Source organism: Saimiri boliviensis, chromosome 13, assembly GCF_048565385.1.
Source record: "Saimiri boliviensis isolate mSaiBol1 chromosome 13, mSaiBol1.pri, whole genome shotgun sequence".
Taxonomy (NCBI): domain Eukaryota; kingdom Metazoa; phylum Chordata; class Mammalia; order Primates; family Cebidae; genus Saimiri; species Saimiri boliviensis.
Window position 1 is genome coordinate 65,257,979 of NC_133461.1, and position 22,208 is coordinate 65,280,186.

Genomic DNA, 22,208 nt, shown 5'->3' on the forward strand with positions numbered 1-22,208 from the left:
GACAGTATGTGTCAACATCAAGGTTGAAATGAAGGGAAAAAATGTTAAGTGTAGCCGGAGAGAAAGGTCTGGTTACCCATAAAGAGAAGCTCATCAGTATAACAGTGGATCTCTCTGCAGAAACCCTGCAAGGCAGAAGAAAGTTGGGGCCAATATTCAACATTATTAAAGAAAAGAATTTTCAACCCAGAATTTCATATCTAGCCAAACTAAGCTTCATAAGTGAAGGAGAAATAAAATCCTTTACAGACAAACAAATGCTTAGAGATTTTGTCACCACCAGCCCTGCCTTGTAAGAGCTCCTGAAGGAAGCACTAAATATGGAAAGAAGCGACCAGTACCAGCCATTGCAAAAACATACTAAATTGTAAAGACTATCAACACTATGAAGAAACTGCATCAACTAATGGGCAAAATAACCAGCTAGCATCATAATGATAGGATCAAATTCACACATAAAAATATTAACCTTAAATGTAAACAGGCTAATGCCCCAATTAAAAGACAGAATGGCAAATTGAATAGAGTCAAGACCCATTGGTGTGCTGTGTTCAGGAGACCCATCTCACATACAAAGACATACATAGGCTCAAAATAAAGGGATGGAGGGAGATTTACCAAAGCCAAAAAAAGCAAGAGTGGGAATCCCAGTCTCTGATAAAACAGACCTTAAATCAACAAAAATTTTAAAAAGAAAGAAAGGCATTAAGTAATGGTAAAGGGATCAATGCAACAAGAAGAGCTAAATATATATGCACCCAATACAGTAGCACCCAGATTCATAAAGCAATTTCTTACAGACCTACAAAGAGACTTACACTCCCACACAATAATACTGGGAGACTTTAACACCCCACTGTCAATATCAGACAGATGAACAAGACAGAAAATTAACAAGGATATTCAGGACTTGAACTCAGCTCTGGGCCAAACAGACATAATAGACATCTACAGAACTCTCCACCCCAAATCAGCAGAATGTTCATTTCTCTCAGAATCACATCACACTAATTCTAAAATTGACCACATAATTAGAAGTAAAACTCTCCTCAGTTAATGCAAAAAAAAACACAAAAATCATAACAAAGTCTCTCAGACCACAATGCAATCAAATTAGAACTCAGGATTAAGAAACTCACTCAAAATTGCACAACTACATGGAAACTGAACAAGCTGCTCCTGAGTGACTACTGGGTAAATAATGAAATTAAGGCAGAAATAAAGATGTTCTTTGAAATCAGTGAGAACAAAGGCACAACGTACCAGAATCTCCGGGACACACTAAAACAGTGTTTAGAGGAGAATTTATAGCACTAAATACCCACAAGAGAAAGTGGGAAAGATCGAAAATTGATATCCTAACATCACAATAAAAAGAACTAGAGAAGCAAGAGCAAACAGATTTAAGAGCTAGCAGAAGACAAGAAATAACTAAGATCAGAACTGAAGGAGATAGAGACACAAAAAACCCTTCAAAAAGATCAATGATTCCAGGAGCTGGTTTTTTGAAAAGATTAACAAAATAGATAGACCACTAGCCAGACCAATAGAGAAGAAAAGAGAGAAGATTCAAAGAGACACAATAAAAAATGATAAAGGGGCCATCACCACTGATCCAACAGAAATACAAACTACCATCAGAGAATACTATAAACACCTCTATGCAAATGAACTAGAAAATCTAGAAGACATGAATAAATTCTTGGATACAAACACTCTCCCAAGACTAAACCAGGAATAAGTAGAATCCCTGAATAGAACAAAAAGAAGTTCTGAAATTGAGGCAGTACCTAATAGCCTACCAACCAAAACAGAGCCCAGGACCAGACACATTTACAGCCGAATTCTACCAGAGATACAAAGAGGAGCTAGTACCATTCCTTCTGAAACCATTGCAAACAATAGAAAAAGAGGGACTCCTCCCTAACCCATTTTATGAGGTCAGCATCATCCTGATACCAAAACCCAGCAGAGGCACAACAAGAACAAAAAATTCAAGCCAATATCCCTGATAAACATCTACGTGAAAATCCTTAACAAAATGCTGGCAAACTGAATCCAGCAGCACATCAAAAAGCTTATCCACCACAATCAAATTGGCTTCATCCCTGGGATGCAAGGCTGGTTCAACATACATAAATCAATAAATGTAATCCATCACATAACAGAACCGATGACAAAAACTACATGATTATCTCAATAGTTGCAGAAAATGCCTTCAACAAAATTCAACACTCCTTCATGCTAAAAACTCTCAATAAACTAGGCACTGATGGAACATATCTCAAAATAATAAGAGCTATTTATGATAAACCCACAGCCAATTTCATACTGAATGGGCAAAAACTAACATGAATGACTGGTTGATGGGTGCAGCAAACCAGCATGGCACATGTATACCTATGCAATAAACCTGCATGTTCTGCTTATGTATCCCAGAACTTAAAGTATTTTTAAAAAACACTCAAGAAAAAAAAACCCTGATATGAAAAACTAAACTATTTTAACATTTCCCCCAAGATGGCAAGAACAGAAATGTAATCATCAGGGTCAGAAAACAGAAAACAAAACCACAAACGATTACAAGTACTTTGATCATTAAGTAAATCTTTGAAGAAAGCAAGTAAAATGTAAGAAAATGAAGCAACTCCAGAGAAGACTATAATACGGCTGTATCACCGATGAGAAGCATGTGATAAAACGCTTTGATTCCATGTCAATCATAACTGATTAATATCCAGAAAAACTAGAGGAAGATTTTTTTTTTCAGAGAATGCATTAAACCAAATGTGTTTTCTGCCCAGCCAAGTACATGGACATGTGACTGAACATTAAAAGCCAGACTCTTTTGAAAACTTTTACTAGAAACATTCTGAAAGTAGTACAGGTAGAAATATTCAGAAGCTTCCTATACACAAGTTCTTCCCAAATGGAGGAAAGATATCATTAGATATCCCTTATTTTATTCTATCCCATAGACTCTGTGTATTGTCTGTGTTGCAGACTCTCTAGGAAAAAAAAAAAATTAGTTCACTGAAGTATGAGAATGGATGTAAAGATTATCAGCAATTGTCACATGTGCATGGTAAACATGAAACAAGTGAAATGTACATCTTCAATAATATTAAGTATTTAAAAGTAGGCCAGGCACAGTGGCTCATGCCTGTAATATCAGCCTTTGGAAGGCCGAGGCAGTGGAACACGTGAGGTCAGGAGTTCAAGACCAGCCTGGCCAACATGGTGAAACCCTATCTCTACTAAAAATACAAAAATTAGCCAGGTGCAGTGGTGGGCACCTGTAATCCCAGCTACTTGGGAGGCCAAGGCAGTAGAATCTCTTGAACCTGGGAGGCAGAGGTTGCAATGAGCTGAGATCGCACCACTGCACTCCAGCCTGGGTGACAAGAGCAAAATTCCATCTCAATAATAATAATAATAATAAAAGTAGGAATTTAGGGAAAAGACAGTCTAAGCCATAGGGCAGAAAATGAAAAATATATTGGCAATTGCACAATATACACAATACAGTTTTTTTCTGCAGACGATGTCTAGTGCTCAGAGGATTATGAGCTTTTATAAATAGGATACTGGCAATTTTCTCCATTTGGTAGCAACAATAGTAAAATTTAATAACATTATAACTGAACATTTACACAGAATATAAGGATCAATGTGAAAATTACACTTTAGGGAATAAAACACAAAACCACATAAAAGTGCAGTAGAAGTGGTGAATGAACTAAGTTTGGTAAGGTAAGAAGTGTAAAATGCCACACATTTGTTTTAGATAAAATCCCATATGTACCCACACAGAGCAGATAATTATTGCTTTACTTCTGGATTTCCAAGATGCAAATATTCTGCATGTGAGCACATTGTTGGATTTTGCCCAGGAGATGACATAGCTAATGAGAACTTACATCATTTTTCAAAGACTAATACCAAAACTGGATTAGTAAATACTTAATAGGCCATAAATATGCCTAGAAAATAAAATAGACTGCAAGAGCAGAACCACTCAAAAAATTCTAGGGCATCCTATATTTCTTGATTTGCACATTTTAAAACATGTCAGTGAACATTGCAGCAAAAACTTTTTTGTGACACTGAAATTTCTGTTAATATCTGAGAACTACACAACTACTTCGCTGTGAATATTGGGGTGTCATAAGAACATGCTTGGGCCAGGTAGTGTTTCGTGTCTGTAACTGTTGTTTTATTCTATCTCAAAGACTCAAGACTTATCACCTTGGCTCAGGTGATCCTTCTCCCTCAGGCAGTGAAGATCAGCCTAGGTAACCTAGCATGGTCTCATCTCTTCAAATAAACTATTTTTTTTTTTTTTCACAGGTCTCTGTCACCCAGGCTGGAGTGCAGTGGTGTGATTTCAGCTCACTGCAACCTTGGCCTCCTGGGTTCAAGTGATTTTTCTGCCTCACCCTCCTGAGTAGCTGGGGTTACAGGCACATACTACCACGCCCAGCTAATTTTTGTATTTTTAGTAGAGACGGGGTTTCACCACATTGGCCAAGCTAGTCTTGAACACCTGACCTCAGGTGATCCAACCGCTTCAGCCTCCCAAAGTGCTGGGATTCCAGGTGTGAGCCACCACACCAGGCCTCTAGAAAAAGCTTTAAAAATTGAAAATAAAAATAAGCCAAGTGTGGTGTTCATGTCTGTAGTGTCAGCTACTTGGGAGGCTGAAGTAGGAGGATTGCTTGAGGCCAGGAGTTCAAGGCTGCAGTGACCTATGATTGCACCACTGCACTCCAGCCTAGGTGACAGAGAGAGATTCTATCTACAAAAGGAAAAAAAAAAAAAAAAAAGAATTAAAAACACCTGATGGTACACGGTAGCTCATACCTGTAAGCACTTTGAGAGGCTGATGTAGGTGGATCACTTGACCCCAGGAGTTCAAGCCCAACCTGGGCAAAATAGAAAGACTTTATCTCTACAGAAAAATGAAAAATTACTCAGGCATGGTGGTGGCACTTGTAGTCCCTGGTCTTGGGAGGCTGAGGCAGGGGGATCACTTGAGCCTGGGAGGTTGAGGCTGCAGTGAGCTGTGATCATGCCACTGCACTCCACCCTGGGTAACAGAACAAGACCCTGTCTCAAAAAGAAAAAAAAAAAGAGAGAGAAGACATTTGCCAAGCATAAATTTGATAATGTCGTTAAATCTCAATGGAATGCAAGGTTGATGACATTAGGCCTCGGATTAACCCACATATAAATTTTTGAAAATTTAAATAAAGATGCATATTCTAGAATGCAAGCCAAAGTTACACTTTTTAAAAATACCTACTTTAAGTTGTATTTGCTCAGTACTTATTTGGGATCATGTTTTAAGTAAAATGAATGTTATAAGCAAAGTGATGCAGTAACAAAAATTTAATGTACTAGTGACCATGAAAGCATCAAAGGAATTGAGAAGTTCTTTGAAGAAAAAAACGCAGTAATATTTATTTTGAAAAATATGTTATTTAGGTGAAACAAATTGCAGAGTGTTCTGACACTGAAACCAACTTTACAAATGTAGAAAATACTAGAAAAAGGAGGAAGAACACTCATTTTGATTACAGGTTGCACAATTTATGACCCAACATTAAATTTCAAAATTAATTATTTTTCTCATATTAAATACAGTAATATCCTTAAAAAAAGTTTTATAATATTATAAAGCTAAGTAATAGTTCTTATAATTTTAAGTCATTCATAATTTGAAGATTATAATAAGCATTAATTTCTACATCTAAGTTAAATTTACAGTTGAAATTGGTGGATAAACATGGCATGGAATGTTAAAGTAATAGAATATTGACATGAAGAACTAATTAACTTGGGTGATTTTTTTCTTTTTCTTTTTTCTTTTTTTTTTTTTGAGACTGAGTCTCACTCTGTTGCCCAGACTAAAGGGCAATGGCACCATCTTGGCTCACTGCAACCTCTGCCTCCTGGGTTCAAGCAATTCTCCTGCCTTCAAGCAATTCTCCTGTCTCAGCCTCCGGAGTAGCTGGGATTACAGGCATGTGCCACCGCACCTGGCTAATTTTTTGAATTTTTAGCAGAGGTGGCGTTTCACCATGTTGACCAGTCTGTCCTCAAACTCCTGACCTCAGGTGATCCACCCGCCTCAGCCTCCAAAAGTGCTGGGATTACAGGCATGAGCCACCGTGCCCAGCCGTGATTTTCCAATGCCTATGAACCCTGTTGAAGAATTGCAATGTATTTGCAGCGATAACTTACCAGGCACATTTCTCAGCATTTTTGCTTTGCTTTGTTTTCAAATTTTGAATAAAATTGGACTTTACTTAGTAATAATACATCATCATTGATTCATTCGTTGTAACAAATGTGCCATGCTACTGTAAGATGTAAATACAGAAAAATTGGAAATGAAGGATACTCGAAGCTGTACCAGCTTCATGACTTTTCTGTAAATCTAAAACTATTCTTGCATAGAACATTTATTGGAAAAAAAATAAAGAAATAGGCATGCATCCATATCATTCTAGCACAAAATTTCCACTGTTTAAACTTTTTGGTCTATCTTCTTTTCTTTTCATTGCTTTAAATGCCTCTATGCACTCAACCCATATATTTGCATAATTGGGAAATGATTCTACATACGATTTTGCTTCATCATTTTGCATGTGATACTATTTTGTAAAGATTTTCTTATTTTATCAATAAATTTATTTGAATAGGCATATTTTATTTTAATTTAGGTAGATCTACAGGTTGGGACATGGAACTATGTAAATAATATACAATATTAAGTGAAAAAGGCAAATTGAACTTTCACGTCATACATTTCAGCAGCTTTTTTTTTTTTTTTTTTTTTTTTTTTTGAGACGGAGACTCCTGTTGCTCAGGCTGGAGTGCAGTGGCATGGTCACTGCTCACTGCAACCTCTTCCTCCTGGGTTCAAGTGATTTTCCTGCCTCAGCCTCCCCAGTAGCAGGGACTACAGGGGACTACAGGCATGTGTCACCATGCCCAGGTAATTTTTTTTGTATTTTTAATAGAGACAGGGTTTCACCATGTTAGTCAGGCTGCTCTCAAACTTCTGACCTCAAGTGATTTGCCCAACTCAGCCTCCCAAAGTGCTGGGATTACAGGCTTGAGCCACCACACCTGGCCAGCAATGTATGTTTCAGTCACCTGTGGGGAACACAGCTTCTCAAAATTAAAATGAAAAAAAAATTACTCAAAGTCTACAATGTCACTACAAAATCTAGTGAGCATTTCTAGAAATTGGTATCTGGGAGCGATTACACACTGGAAACACTATACAGATTTTCAATGCAGAGATTTTTCAACCAACTCTGACTTGAAGAACCTAATTATTGTTATTGACCATTTATGTTTTGTTATTTTGCTTTCATTTATTTGATGTGGATAACTTTTTTCACCAATCAATAAAAAAGTTTATTCTCGTCCGGCTCTTTGCATTCTGTTAACCATGACAAACTGCATCAGCAGCTCCATGTTATGATTCTTGTTAAACTTATTTTAGAAACACTTATCTAAATAACATTAATTCAGAGACAGGAAATAAATCTGTGCACATTTGTAGACATACTCTTCCTCCTGAAATCCTACTAAGAGGATAATAACGGGCTTGGGTTTGGTTTTTAAAAGAAAATAATCCCATAAGGATGGAAAGGAGACAACAGTTAGATACTAGAAGCAGATGGAAGAGTTATACATGACCCAGTAACCTAAGAAAATTTAGCTAAGCCAGCAGTAGAGAAAGCTGAGAAGCAAGATGCTAGCACAAAAGCCACCAAAGGACTCAGGAATTGCAGCCCAGATACCACTAGAAGTGAGAGATAAATAGGAAAATTGGTTGTACGTTTCAAAAAAACAAAAAAAATCCCAACCCTCCTTCTGATTCTATGCAGTAGAAACTCCCCCTCTTCCATCTCAACATAAGACAGGGATTTATTCTCCAAGCTGTTAAAATGGAGGGTCTCTAAAACAGAATTGAGTGTCCAGAAAGAGCTATGTGTGTGTTTGAATTTATGACAGAGACAGCATTGCAGTGCAATTCCACTTTTCCCCATCTGATCAGTGTCAAGTTGTATTTCACTGGAGGTTGAGCCCCTTTTCGTCAGATAACTGATATTTGGAATTCCTCTTTTGTAAAATGCTTGTTCAAGTATTTTGCCCATTTAAAAAAAAAACCTGGGTGGTCTTTTCCTTATTAATTTGTGATCATTCTTTATATATTCTAGATGGACAGAAAGTCTTCTTTTTAAATGTAGTCAACTTACTGCACTTTTCTATATGACTAGAGCTCTTTTTGTCTTGTACAACAAATCATGAAGATTTTCTTTCAAACAAACTTGTAAATCTTTTATAGTTTTGTCTTTATATATAAGCCTTAATCCACCTGGAATTTATTCTGATGGATGGCGTGAGATGGGGGCCTAATTTCATTCTCTGGCCATATGGATGCCCAATTTTCCTGGAGTTGTTCTTTAAAAATATAGCCTTTCCCTCACTGTTCCATGGTACACCTCTGCCACAAACCAGATGTCAATATCTATGTTTCTGGGAACTTTTTCCTGATCTGTTTGTTAATCTATCCCTGTAACAGTACTGCACTGTTGTAATTACTTTTCTGCTGTAATAATTAATTTGATATTTGTTTGGATCAGGACCAAGACTCTAACCCACACCTAGTTGTTTGTGTTGCAAGCTTCTTAAGCTAATGTGGGCATGCAGGACTCTTAGGCAAATAATGGTAGCCACCAAAATATTTGAAGTGAGTCAAGATTGCCTACAGTTAGTGCTAAACTATCATGAAAACGTGTCCCACCAGGCGTGGTGGCTCATGCTTATAATCCCAGCACTTTGGGAGGCTGAGGCAGGTGGATTGTGAAGGGTCAGGAGTTTGAGACCAGTCTGGCCAATATGGTGAAACCCCATCTCTTTTAAAAATATAAAAACTAGCTGGGCATGGTGGCACATGCCTTGTAATCTCAGCTACTAGGGAGGCTGAGGCAGGAAAATCACTTGAACCCAGCAGGCGAAGGTTGCTGTGAGACAAGATTGCACCATTGCTCTCCAACTTGGGCAAACTCTGTCTCAAGAAAAAAAAAAAAAAAGAAAAAAAAAGGAAAGAAGAAGAAAGCATGTCTCAAACGGGATTCTTACACATGCATAAATATGGAATAAATAAATAGTTATTAATAGGCAGGCACAAAGCAGAAAATAAAATCTCTTTTGTAAGTTCTATGAACTCCCAAGTTGACTACCACCCTACAGGAAAGTGATCACTTGAGGCAGATGCAACAATTTTTCAGAAGCAGGAATTCATTTTCCTGACAGTAGATATTAGGCAGCCGAATTTTCTACTAACACACGGGCAGTTATGATACAGGACTGCTTATGGATCAAACCCTGGATCTCGTTTCTAAGTATACAGTTCATAGACCTCACCAGCTCTTACCTCTTTGTGCAAGGTTAAGGTATTTCTAAAATAGGCCATCTATGTTTCTTGCATTTAATTTCATTAATTACATGGAGTTCAAGTCTACCAGTCATATCCCTGTCTGGCCCCTGACCAGCCAAGCCTTTTGCCACTGCCCAGTAATCTATGGACACTTGTACCTCTGACCACTTTCCACATAGGGGTACAATTGAGAATACCACTTGCACCACTGGAAGAATTTCTTCCAGCATTGTTTTTAAGGCCACTTCCAATAGTGGCAGCAATCCATTTATGGCCAGTACCAAAATAGCATGATAAACCATCTGTGAACCAGCATGGAATTTTGTCTACCTCTCCCAGCTCATGAGGAAACGCTCCTCCCTCCACCAACCCCAATCCCCAATGAAGCCCCAGGGTTGAGTTGAGGCAGAGGCATCATTGCCATACAGATTGTTTCCTTGGGATTCCAGGCCACCTGTATATGTAATTAATACTCACCTCTGCTAGGCCTGCTCAGGACTAACTTTGAATGCAGCATTACCTTCAGAGCTTCTGACATGGCACAGGTGAGTATCTCCAGCTCACGATGATCAGCTCCATCACAGAAGTACTTGGTGCTCTGGAGAAGTCAGTCCCTGCTAGGGCCAGGAACACACTAGGAGTTGTTTTTCAAAGGGCAAGTAGTTCTCTGCTGCAGGACGGCATGACTTCAGAACACTAAGGACTTGGCATAGAGCCTCCTCATCACCACAGACACGTCCAACAGCTTCGTTTCTGCTGGCTCATATCACCTGAATGCAAGGGTAGCAGGGACCCACTGCAGAGCCCTCTCTTGACATGAACCCCACATAAAACTGGTGGGCCTAAGCTGGGCAAGGTGGCTCATGTCTATAATCCCAACACTTTGGGAGGCCAAGGTGGAAGGATCACTTGAACCTGGGAGTTCAAGATCAGCCTGGACAACATAGTGGGGTCCAATCTTTACAAAAAGCTTTTAAATTTTTTAAATTTTTTATTGCATTTTAGGTTGTGGGGTACATGTGAATAACATGCAAGATTGTCGCAGAGGTACACACATGGCAGTGTGATTTGTTACCTTCCTCCCCATCACCTGTATCTGGCATTTTTTCCCATGCTATCTCTCCCCAACTCCCCACCCCCTGCTGTCCCTTCCCCCTATTTCCCCCCCAACAGACCCCAGTGTGTGATGCTCCCCTCCTTGTGTCCATGTGTTCTCATTGTTCAACACTCACCTATGAGTGACAACATGTGGTGTTGATTTTCAGTTCTTGTGTCAGTTTGCTGAGAATGATGGTTTCCAGGTTCATCTATGTCCCTACAGAGGACACAGACTCATGGTTTTTGATGGCTGCATAATATTCCATGGTGTATATGTGCCACATTTTCCCTGTCCAGTCTATCATCCATGGGCATTTGGGTTGGTTCCAGGTTGTTGCTATTGTAAACAGTGCTGCAATGAACATTCGTGTGCATGTGTCCTTGTAGTAGAACGATTTATAATCCTTTGAATACATAACCAGTAATGGGATTGCTAGGTTAAATGGAATTTCTATTTCTAGTTCCTTGAGGAATCACACTGTCTTCCACAATGGTTGAACCCATTTACATTCCCACCAACCATGTAAAAGTGTTCCTATTTCTCCACATCCTCTCCAACATCTGTTGTCACTAGATTTTTTAATGATCGCCATTCTAACTGGCGTGAGATGGTATCTCAATGTAGTTTTGATTTGCATTTCTCTAATGACCAGTGATGATGAGCATTTTTTCATGTTTGTTGGCCTCGTGTATGTCTTCTTTTGTAAAGTGTCTGTTCATATCCTTTGCCCACTTTTGAATGGGCTTGTTTGTTTGTTTCTTGTAAATCTGTTTTAGTTCTTTGTAAATTCTGGATATCAGCCCTTTGTCAGATGGGTAGATTGGAAAAATTTTTTCCCATTCTGTTGGTTGCCGATTCACTATAATGACTGTTTCTTTTGCTGTGCAGAAGCTGTGGAGTTTGATTAGGTCCCATTTGTCTATTTTGGCTTTTGTTGCCAATGCTTTTGGTGTTTTGGTCATGAAGTCCTTGCCTATGCCTATGTCCTGAATGGTTTTGCCTAGATTTTCTTCTAGGGTTTTTATTGTGTTAGGTCTTATGTTTAAGTCTGTAATCCATCTGGAGTTAATTTTAGTGTAAGGTGACAGGAAGGGATCCAGTTTCTGCTTTCTGCACATGGCTAGCCAGTTTTCCTAACACCATTTATTAAACAGGGACTCCTTTTCCCATTCCTTGTTTTTGTCAGGTTTGTCAAAGATCAGATGGCTGTAGATGTGTGGTGTTGCCTCTGAGGTCTCTGTTCTGTTCCATTGGTCTATGTCTCTGTTTTGGTACCATTTCCATGATGTTTTGATTACTGTATCCTTGTAGTATAGTTTGAAGTCTGGTAGTGTGATGCTTCCTGCTTTGTTGTTATTGTTGCTTCGAATTGACTTGGCTAAGCGGGCTCTCTTTCAGTTCCATATGAAGTTTAAGGTGGTTTTTCCCAGTTCTGTGAAAACGGTCATTGGTAGCTTGATGGGGATAGCATTGAATCTGTAAATTACTTTGGGCAGGATGGCCATTTTCATGATATTGATTCTTCCTAACCATGAACTTAGAATGTTTCTCCATCTGTTTGTGTCCTCTCTTATTTCATTGAGTAGTGGTTTGTAATGCTCCTTGAAGAGGTCCTTTACATTCCTTGTTAGTTGTATTCCTAGGTATTTTATACTCTTTGTAGCAAATTGTGAATGGCAGTTCATTCTTGATTTGGCTCTCTTTAAGTCTGTTATTGGTGTGTAGGAATGCTTGTGACTTTTGCACGCTGGTTTTGTATCCTGAGACTTTGCTGAATTTGCTTATCTGTTTCAGGAGATTTTGGGCTAAGACGATGGGGTCTTCCAGATATACAATCATGTCATCTGCAAATAGAGACAATTTGACTTCCTCCTTTCCTATTTGAATACTCTTTATTTCTTCTTCTTGCCTAATTGCTCTGGCTAGAACTTCCAGTACTACATTGAATAGGAGTGGTGAGAGAGGGCATCCTTGTCTAGTGCCAGATTTCAAAAGGAATGCTTCCAGTTTTTGTCCATTCAGTATGATATTGGCTGTTGTTTTGTTGTAAATAGCTTTTATTATTTTGAGATACATTCTGTCAATAGCTAGTTTATTGAGGGTTTTTAGCATAAAGGGCTGTTGAATTTTGTCAAAGGCCTTCTCTGCATCAATTGAGATAATCATGTGTTTTTTGTCTTTGGTTCTGTTTATGTGGTGAATTACGTTTATAGACTTGCGTATGTTGAATCAGCCTTGCAGTCCCGGAATGAAGCCTACTTGATCATGGTAGATAAGCTTTTGGATGTGCTGTTGCAATTGGTTTGCCAGTATTTTATTGAAGATTTTTGCATCTATGTTCGTCATGGATATTGGCCTGAAGTTTTCTTTTCTTGCTGAGTCTCTGCCGGGTTTTGGTATCAGGATGATATTGGTCTCATAAAATGATTTGGGAAGGATTCCCTCTTTTTGGATTGCTTGGAATAGTTTCAGAAGGAATGGTACCAGCTCCTCTTTGTATGTCTGGTAGAATTCGGCTATGAACCTGTCTGGACCTGGGCTTTTTTTTGGATGGTAAGCTCTTAATTGCTGCCTCAACTTTAGACCTTGTTATTGGTCTATTCAGGGTTTCAGCTTCTTTCTGGTCTAGGCTTGGGAGGATGCAAGTGTCCAGGAATTTATCCATTTCTTCCAGGTTTACTACTTTGTGTGCATAGAGTTGTTTGTAATAATCCCTGATGATGGTTTGTATTTCTGTGGAATCTGTGGTGATATCCCCTTTATCGTTTTTTATTGCATCTGTTTGATTCTTCTCTCTTTTCTTTTTTACTAATCTGGCTAGTGGTCTGTCTATTTTGTTGGTCTTTTCAAAAAACCAGCTCCTGGATTTATTGATTTTTTGAAGGGTTTTTTGTGTCTCTATCTCCTTCAGTTCTGCTCTAATCTTAGTTATTTCTTGTCTTCTGCTAGATTTTGAGGGTTGTTTTTTTTTTTAAATCTTGCTTCTCTAGCTCTTTCAGTTTTGATGATAGGGTGTCGATTTTAGATCTTTCCTTGCTTCTCATGTGGGCATTTATTGATATATATTTTCCTCTAGAGACTGCTTTAAATGTGTCCCAGAGATTCTGGTATGTTGTGTCTTCGTTCTCATTGGTTTCTAAGAACATCTTTATTTCTGCCTTCATTTCATTGTTCATCCAGTCAACATTCAAGAGCCAGTTGTTCAGTTTCCATGAAGCTGTGCAGTTCTGAGTTAGTTTCTGAATTCTGAGTTCTAACTTGATTGCACTGTGGTCTGAGAGACTGTTTGTTATGATTTCCGTTCTTCTGCATTTGCTGAGGAGTGATTTACTTCCAATTATGTGGTCAATTTTAGAGTAGGTGTGATGTGGTGCTGAGAATAATATACATTCTGTGGATTTGGGGTGGAGAATTCTGTAAATGTCTATTAGGTTTGCTTGGTCCAGGTCTGAGTTCAAGTCCTGGATATCCTTGTTGATTTTCTGTCTGGTTGATCTGTCTAATATTGGCAATGGGGTGTTAAAGTCCCCACTATTATTGTGTGGGAATCTGTCTCTTTGTAAGACATTAAGAACTTGCTTTATGTATCTGGGTGCTCCTGTATTGGGTGCATATACATTTAGGATCGTTAGCTCTTCTTGTTGCATTGATTCTTTTACCATTATGTAATGTCCTTCTTTGTCTCTTTTGATCTTTGTTGGTTTAAAGTCTATATTATCTGAGATGAGATTTGCAACTCCTGCTTTGTTGTTGTTGTTGTTGTTCTCCATTTGCTTGGTAAATCTTCCTCCATCTCTTTATTTTGAGCCTTTGTGTATCCTTGCATGTGAGGTGGGATTCCTGGATACAGCACCCTGATGGGTTTTGGCTTTTTATCCAATTTGCCAGTTTGTGTCTTTTGATTGGGGCATTTAGCCCATTTACATTTAGGGTTAATATTGTTATGTGTGAATTTGATCCTGCCATTTTGATGCTAGCTGACTGTCTTGCCCATTAGTTGATGCAGTTTCTTCATTGTGTTGATGCTCTTCACCATTTTGTATGTTTTTGGAGTGGCTGGTACTGGTTGTTCCTTTATATGTTTAGTGCCTCTTTCAGGAGCTCTTATAAAGCAAGCCTGGTGGTGATGAGATCTCTGAGTACTTGCTTGTTCACAAAGGATTTTATTTTTTCTTCACTTATGATGCTTAGTTTGGCTGGATATGAAATTCTGGGTTGAAATTTCTTTTCTGTAAGGATGTTGAATATTAGCCCCCACTCTCTTCTGGCTTGCAGGGTTTCTGCTGAGAGGTCTGCTGTGAGTCTGATGGGCTTCCCTTTGTGGGTAACCTGACCTTTCTCTCTGGCTTCCCTTAGCATTTTCTCCTTCATTTAAACCCTGATAAATCTGACAATTATGTGCCTTGGGGTTGCTCTTCTTGAGGAATATCTTTGTAGTGTTGTCTGTATTTCCAGGACTTGAATATTGGTCTGCCTTCCTAGGTTGGGGAAGTTTTCCTGGATAGTATCCTGAAGAGTATTTTCCAGCTTGGATTGATTCTCTCCGTCACATTCAGGTACACCTATCAAACGTAGATTGGGTCTTTTCACATAGTCTCATATTTCTTGGAGACTTTGTTCATTCCTTTTTACCCTTTTGTCTCTAATCTTGTCTTCTTGTTTTATTTCATTGAGTTGATCTTTGACCTCTGATATCCTTTCTTCTGCTTGGTCAATTTGGCTGTTGAAACTTATGCATACTTTGCAATGTTCTCATGTTGTGTTTTTCAGTTCCATCAATTCATTTATATTCCTCTCTAAGTTGTTTATTCTCGTTAGCATTTCATCAAATCTTTTTTCAGCGTTCTTAGTTTCTTTTTTTTTATTGCATTTTAGGTTTTGGGGTACATGTGAAGAACATGCAAGATTGTTGCATAGGTACACACATGGCAATGTGATTTGCTGCCTTCCTCCCCCTCACCTATATCGGTCATTTCTCACCTTGCTATCTCTTCCCACCTCCCCACCCCCACGTTCTTAGTTTCTTTGCATTGGGTTAGAACATGTTTTTTCGCTCACAAGAGTTTCTTATTACTCACCTTCTGAAGCCTGATTCTGTCAATTCATCACACTCATTCTCCATCCAGCCTTGTTCCCTTGCTGGTGAGGAGTTGTGAACCCTTGTAGGTGAAGAGGCATTCTGATTTCGGATGTTTTCATCTTTTTTTGCGCTGGTTTCTTCCCATCTTTGTGGATTTATCCACCTGTCATCTTTGTAGTTGTTGACTTTCAGATTGGGTCTCTGAGTGGACTTCCAGTTTGTTGATGATGAAGTTATTTCTTTGTTTCTTAGTTTTCCTTCTATCAGTCAGGCCCCTCTGCTGTAGGACTGCTAAGGTCCACTCCAGGCCCTGCTTGCCTTGGGATCACCTGCTGCAGCTACAGAACAGTAAGAGTTGCTGCCAATTTCTTCTTCTGCTATCTTTGTCCCAGAAGGATACCCACCAGATGTCAGTTTGATCTCTCCTTTATGAGGTGACTCTTTGGATATACAGGGGTCAGGGAGCTGCTTGAGGAGACAGTCTATCCTTTATAGGAGCTCAAGTGCTGAGCTGTGAGCTCCGTTATTCATTCAGAGCTGCTGGCAGGTACGTTTAAGTCTGCTGCAGCAGAACTCTTAATCCTCCCTTTTTCCCCCCCAGGTGCTCTGTCCCAGGGAGTTAGGGCTTTAATTATGAGTTCCTGTTGTGCTGCTGCCTTTTTTCAGGGCTGCCTTGTCCAGTGAGGTGGCAGCCTAGTCACTGTTTGCCTGCAGATGCTTTGCTGAGCTGCTGTGGGCTTTGCCCAGCTGCCGTGTGAACTTCCCTGCAGTCCTGTTTATATGGATTTATAGTTAATATAGTTTATAGTCCTGTTTATGGTAAGAACTGTCTCGGCAATGGCAGCCCACCTCTGTAATGGTGGAATCTCTCTGTAATGGCGGGCTGCTTCGGCAATAGTGGGCTGCCTCAGCAATGGCAGACTACCTCTGTAGTTGTGGACTGCCTCGGTAATGGCAGATGCCCCTCCTCCACAGAGCTGGACCATCCCGGGTTTAGCTGTGCTTGCTGTGAAACTCTCAATCCAGAGCATTTCTGATTGCTGTTTTTTCTTGAGGGTGGGACCAGCCGAGCCTGATCACCTGGCTCCCTGCCTCAGAGCCCCCTTTTTTAAAAATTTTTTTTAGTTGAACAGTCAACTCTGTCTCCCAGGTGTTCCAGTTACTTGTTGAAAAGGTGCCGGGATCTGTGTGAATACCCATGTGGTGACTCACCACGGCAGCTGAAAGCTGCGTTGAGATTCATGGCGCTTTTTTGCCTGGGAGTCTCCTAGCCTAGTTCCCTGTTTTGGTCCCCTTTTTTTTATCAATTGAATGGGCGACTGTCTCCCAAGTGCTCCAATCACCAGCTAACACAGCACCTGGACCCTTGTATTTCGTACGGAGAACTGCCATGCTGGGGCACCAGCCAAAACAGCCGTCCTGGCCAAAACAACCACGCTAGTGACCCATGGGGCTTCTCCTCCTAGGAATCTTCTGGTCTGTGTGCAATAAAGATCCGTTTGGAAGTGCAACGTCCACTAGCCCTCTACACTTTCACTGGGAGCTGCAATCCTAAGCTGCTACTAATTGGCCATCTTGGATCCGTCCCCTCAACACCATTTATTCAAAAAGCTTTAAAAATTAACCAGGTATGCAAGCAGGCACCTATGGTCCCAACTACTTGGGTAGCTGAGGGAAGAAGATTGTTTGAGCCTGGGAGGTCCAGGCTGCAGTAAGCCCTGATCAAGCCACTGTACTCCAGCCTGGGTGACAGAGCCAGAGCTTGTCGCAAAACAAAAACAAAAACAGGAACAGCTGGTGGCCTTCCAAGCCACCCTACAAATGGGTGACAGTGGCATTTCCAAGTCTCTCCACAACCCAAAGAAGAGCCTCATGAAGTGCCTTGTCTTTTTTTAACTGGTAGAGGAAGCAAGGTGCAACCACTTCTCTTTCTTTGTCCAGACCACATGATCCCTAAAATCTTTACCAAAGTAACGGATTCTTATATATTCATGGTGTTTATCTCTCTCACTCTCAGCCACTCGTGTTTTACTAGGGCATCTAGAGTTCTTGCCAGTTTGTGCTGAGCAAGTCCACTAAGCATGCTATCAATAAAGTAAACTGGCATGGTGGCTTGCGGAATGTCTAGATCATCAATGTTCCTATAGATTTTATTATGACAAAGAATAGGAGAGTTGACAAAGTCTTGGAGTACTTCCCTATAAAAGCAAGTTGCTTTTGATACTTTTTATTGATGACAATTGAAAAAAATGCATTTGCCAGATCAATAGCTGCATGCCACATGCCAAAACAGGAGACCATGTGCTCCCATAAAGACATCACATCCAGCACAGCTGGTTCCATAAGCTACCAATTGTTTATGTTTGTATAATTCACTGGCATCTGCCATGTCCATCTGGGGTATGCGGGGACCACCCAGAGAATTTAGCAGGATATGATGGGGCTCACACCTCCTACATCCTTCATCTTTGATGGTGGTGCTGATCACTGCAGTATCTCCCAGGATGTGATATTGCTTCTGATTTACTGTCCTGACAAAACAATGAAAAAAGGAAGCTCTTGTCATCCACTGGCCAAGGATGCCCCACAGGGGTTAACCCCTTCGTGTTACAAATGCACAGGTGCTAAGCAGGTGCCATGGATGGCATCCAGGAAGCCCTGGGGAGAGACGTGAGACGTGTTTGACATGGGCCTGTTGGGATGCAAGGCACCACCAGGCTGCACCTTCACAAAGCCGTCAGAGCCTGCACTATCCAGTGGCTGCAGCTATAGTTGGACAATCTATGAGTGAGGCTCAGAGGATCTGAATAAGCCCCAGAGGCATCTTGTACACTGAATCCTTAGCAGGCTGGTAGGCAGAGACAGAAGGAGACACATGGGATTTTCTGTGGGATTGACAGTCTCTGTAGGCTGGAACCCTTTCCTGGGCCCCTACTAGCAGCTGGCACAGGACTCAAAGGGGTAGAAGCACTCAACAAACATTTTTTGGCTGCAAAAACTAAGAAACTAATTAAACAATAAGTCAACATTGTATTGAAAGATCCAAGTCGCGGTGTCTATGGCCATACCATCCTGAACATCCCAATCCTGTCTGAAAAATCCAGGTCACATTAAAAGATGTGGCAAAGATAGATTTCACCACACCTACTAAGCCTGAAATGGCAAAGTATCCCTGGGAAACCAGGCGAGCCTGAGTATGCCTGAGTGCAGACGTTGGTTGGGGGGGCTGTGATGGACAGTGGGAGTGTCCCCCAACACAGACCAGGAAGCAGCACAGCACTGCGGCTGAGGGGCTCTGGGCCTAAGAGGGTTCGACAGTCCTCACGTTACTCAGAGGGAAACCCATTTGCTTTCATCAAATGTCTTACACAGGTAGACAGAGCTAAGAGTTGAAGTCATTGGGAGACAGGGTCTAAGGTTAGCCCACTTCCTCACAGAGGCTGGGTGACTCCCTGAGGCTCTCTGCACCTCATGCCCAGGTACAAGGAGGAACTTGGTATGGGCGGTAGAGGACTTTGGTTTATGAATGCCAATTCTTTCGCCCCAAGGGGGAAAACATAACTCAGTCGCCAGGCAAGTGCTAAGATGTCTGCTGCGCTAGTAAAATTGGAGAGGAAGGTTTAGGTAGAGAGCAAAATAGAGAGGGAGGGAGGGAGAGGAGGAGAGAGGAGAAGTTGACGGGGGGACGGGGAGGACAGGAGGAGCAGCAGCAGCAAGAGGAGCAGGAAGTGGAAAGAATTTTTAAAGTTACCTTTTATTTTTGTGACGGAAAGCAGTAGTTCCATCATTAACAAGGCTTTATCCCGAATACAAGAACTAACCCCCCTGGGGAGCAGTCCCTTTCCACTTTGCAGATGAAATTAAGGCAGCAAGTCAAAAAGCGTGCATTGTCTGGGTAATGGAGTGGCTTAGGCACCGACATTCTCCGCAAACCCCCACCTGGGGAGCCCCACCCAGTCTCGGGGCTGCCTGTGGGAAGCACTGGACAGCAGTCATTTCACACCACTCACACCAGCGAGCATGGGTTAACTCTTCGCAAGTTTGAAAGCCTCCTTCCAGGGAAGAACAAGAAAAATCCAAAAATGTTTAAATAGCATGATCATCAATGAGGAAGAATATTTGAGAGAAATAATAAAACTGTCATCTTGATGGAGGTACACATCTTCTTCCAAAGTTTTAAAATTCTTTGTGTGCTTCCTCACTTGCTCATGGATTTGAGGCGGACACAAAGGGATGCCTTATTTGTCTGATTTGTGGCTCCATCTTTTCTTAACAGTTCTTTCATGTCTCCTCATTTTGAACAATCAAGTAGTGAAATAAGCAATTTGAACACACTCCTATTTAAACTCTAAAGTGCTATATAAATGAATATTATCATTTCCAGTTTTAACTCTAAAGTAGAGTGATGTAACCCCTCCAATCCCTACTTTTCTTTTTCTTTTCTTTCTTTCCTTTCTCTTTTTTTTCTTTCTTTCTCTCTTTCTCTCTCTCCCTTTCTCTCTTTCTTTCTCTCTCTTTCCTTCCTTCCTTCCTCCTTTCTTCCTTCCTTCCGTCCCTCCTTTCTTTCATTCTTTCATTCATTCTTTCCACGGAGTTTTGCTCTTATTGCCCAGGCTGGTATGCAATGGCGCGATCTCAGCTCACTACAACCTCCGCCCCCTGTGTTCAAGCGATTCTCCTGCCTCAGCCTCCTGAGTAGCTGAGACTACAGGAGGGTGCCACCATGCCCAGCTCATTTTTGTGTTTTTAGTAGAAACAGGGTTTCTCCGTATTTGGTCAGGCTGGTCTTGAACTCCTGACCTCAGGTGATCCACCAGCCTCAGCCTCCCAAAGTGCTAGGATTACAGGCATGAATGAACCGCCAGATCTGACCACCTAATTTCTTTAAGTGGATGGACTAAAAACAAAGTACAGTTGCATTGTTTAAGTTTCCAAACAAAAAACAGTTTTCAAGGATGAAGTAATATTATTTTCTTTAAAATTAAATTTAATAATAAATATAAAAATATGTATTATGTAGTAATAATTATGGTTGGGTGGGGCTGCAGTTGGCTTTCTGGGAGGTATTATGTAGTACAAAATAGGATATAAAAATGGAAGTTTTGAGCCATGTACAATAGTTCATGCCTATAACCCCAGCACTATGGAAGCCCAAGGCTGGAGGATAATTTGAGCCTAGGAGCTTGAGATGAGCCTGGGCAACATAGTGAGATACCATCTCTGCAAAAAATGTAACACCGAGCTGGGTATGGTGATACATGCCTGCGGTCCCAGATACTTGGGAGGCTAAAGCAGGAGGATCGCTTGAGTCCAGAGTTTGAGGCTGCAGTCATAATTGTGCCAATGTGCCCCAGCCTGAGCAACAGAGTGAGACACTGTCTCTACACAAAAATAAAAATAACATTTTTAAAAATGGAAGTTTTGGGTGAGACCCTCAGACGAGAAAGGTCATGTGCTAACCTGAGGTTCCAAGTAAGGAGGCTAGCTTTGACAGTCTTTGGTGAGAAGCTATAACCCTCGCCTACATCACAGGCCAGAACGTGTGGAGATGGGAGGAATTTGTGCAGGGACTTTTTAGGGAGAGCTGTTGATCGGTTCTAAGTCCCATCTCCCGAGAAGGAAAAGCGGAGACCTTGTCCTCAAGCTGCTAAGAGGGGCACTGACGGCAGCAGCTGTGTGTCCCATGTGGTAGGGGGCCCAGGAGGCTGGTGCGTGACTCCCATTTGAGAAATTGAAAGGGTGAGCCATGTGGCAGCTCTGCTGATGGTTGAGGGGAGGAGGCCTCTCCCCCAGGAACTGGGGCAGAGGCGATGGGGCTGCACCTGTGAGAAAGCCATTGTGGATTACTTTAGGTCTTGTCCAAGAGGGCCAGCTGGAGGGGCACAGAGCTGCAGGCGTTGCTGGATTCCCAAGGCCATGGGCAAACCACAGTGAGCCACAGGAGAAGCACCTCTCCCCGTTAGGGAACTTCCAGCGGGAAGTGCCCACCTACGTGGGTGTCTGGAGGAAGGGCTCTGAGGAACCCACACAAACCTTCACCAGAGAAGGCTTCGGCCGTGAACATCTGCCAGGACTGGAGAGCAAGAAGGTAACTCGTGGCAGAGACAGTTCAATCCTATCGGCCCTCTGTTGTCTCCCAGTTACTCCCTACGAAACCAGCAACCCCGCAGGCATTGCAAACTATGGGGAGCAAACGGAGGGTTTGGGGGAGGCGCAGAACATTGGATAGGGAGAGAGAGAAGTACCCATTGCCTGGCCTGCCCGCTCACAGCAGGCTCCCCACCTGCAGCTGCCCTCAATGATGGAAGAGAGACACCTCCTCTTACCCTAGTCTTGAGTTTAGAATATTGCAGGGGACTGGAAATGCCTGTTTCTGTGTGGGACACTGTGTATCACATATCAGTGACCCGAAATGTTAAAGGACTGCCTGAGTCCTTATCCAGGGACAGGGAAAAACTGGCCCTGCTGAATCCATTTAAAAGAATAGTGACAGATAAAATAAAATGATTTCAGAACGGCAGCTCATGAATCATGTCTGCTCAATGCACACGTTATGAGTGTTCAGA